At 35.1% G+C, this 1,505-nt stretch overlaps 1 long non-coding RNA gene across 1 annotated transcript; it reads left to right on the top strand.

The window, feature by feature from the left end:
• The first annotated feature begins 4 nt into the window (after nt 1-4).
• On the top strand, nt 5-643 carry LOC108361906 (uncharacterized). The gene is made up of 3 exons (XR_001847384.1): nt 5-45; nt 113-449; nt 519-643. It is a non-coding gene; the product is annotated as an uncharacterized LOC108361906 (long non-coding RNA).
• The last annotated feature ends 862 nt before the right edge of the window (nt 644-1,505 follow it).

Genomic DNA, 1,505 nt, shown 5'->3' with positions numbered 1-1,505 from the left:
TAGAGCTGTAATGAGCGACTTGGGAGTTCATGAAGAAAAACTATGGTAGGTACTGATAATTCACGAACCTGTACCTGAAGGTTCTTAGTTGAAACTTATTTTGTATTTACAGGTTTCTGTACGACGACGAAAAAATTTTTGTGTTCTCAGACGTTCCTCATATGATAAAATTGTTAAGGAACCACTTCCTGGACTAAGGTTTTATTATAAATGGGAAAGAAGTGAAAAAAGAAATAATTTTGGAGCTGCTTTCGTGTACCTCGAACGATCTGTCAATAACACATACAATTTCGGTGAGCCATCTTAATGTAGCTGGACCCCACAGACAAAAGGTGAAAACGGCTACAAAACTATTTTCCAACACCATAGCGCAAGCTATTAAACGAGCAGCGACTCTAGGCTATCTAAGTGGACATAGTTGGAATGAATGTTTCGAGTTATTTAAATTGGTAATAATTTTATTTAAGTAATTTAATAAGAATTATGTATTTAAAAATGAATGTGTATACAAATTTTAGACTAATGATTGGTTCGATGTTATGAACGTAAAGGTGCCTCACCCAGACGGAAGAGAACGACGTAGGGCTTACGGATTATCTCTTGACGCACAAGATACAATTTTGGATGAAATGACGAATATGATGCAAAATGTGAGGGTCATTGGAAAACTAAGTTTGTTGCCATCTTAGAAAGGTAAAATTTTCATTCATGTGTAGTCTAGATTCAATGAAAAAGTAATATAATTATCAATTTATAGGAATTATACAGTCAAATAGAGCAGTGAAATTGTTATTTCAATATTTAAAGAGCCGTTTCAATGTAAAATACATTCTAACCTATCGCTTAAATCAGGATGTATTAGAAAACTTCTTTGGCGTTATTCGTGCAAAAGGCGGCTTACATGACCATCCTGACCAACAAGAATTTAAATACCGGCTTAGGGGATATATTCTTGGACACAACCAAGGTGTGATATCCGACAACGCCAATATCGAAGTTGACGACACCCCAGATCTTGAAGTTTCTCAGCCACCTCTTACAGGTATATTATTCAAATAAATAATTTCCCAAAGACATAATAGTAACTCTTTTTACTTTTTTATTAATTACAGTAAAAATTTTCAAGGCTATAAATGTCTCTGCAATAAGGGAGGAGCCGACTGAAGAGTTCCATATTAATGAATTGGAGTATGACGGACTAGAAAACCTTGCTGGGTATATTTGCCATAGGTTTCGAGATGAAATCCCCAGCACATTGTTACAAAGTGAGGAAAACCAGTCATACTCTTGGGTAAATCAGTTGAACGAAGGTGGATTATCTGTTCCAAGCAGTGTTATGATGGATAACATGCGTCGGATGGAGGATATTTTTAAAACGATCAATGGGGAAAGCTTGATGATCACAACCCAGTTTTTGGAAAAGCATATTGAAAAGGCTTCTGATATAGACTGTGACAGAAAAATTAAAAAATTATTCTTTAGGTCTAGAATGTACATAGTAATAC

This window comes from Rhagoletis zephyria, unplaced genomic scaffold, assembly GCF_001687245.7.
Source record: "Rhagoletis zephyria isolate East Lansing unplaced genomic scaffold, Rhagoletis_zephyria_1.1 Rzeph_scaffold_00879, whole genome shotgun sequence".
NCBI lineage: Eukaryota > Metazoa > Arthropoda > Insecta > Diptera > Tephritidae > Rhagoletis > Rhagoletis zephyria.
This window is presented reverse-complemented; position numbering and strand designations above follow the sequence as displayed.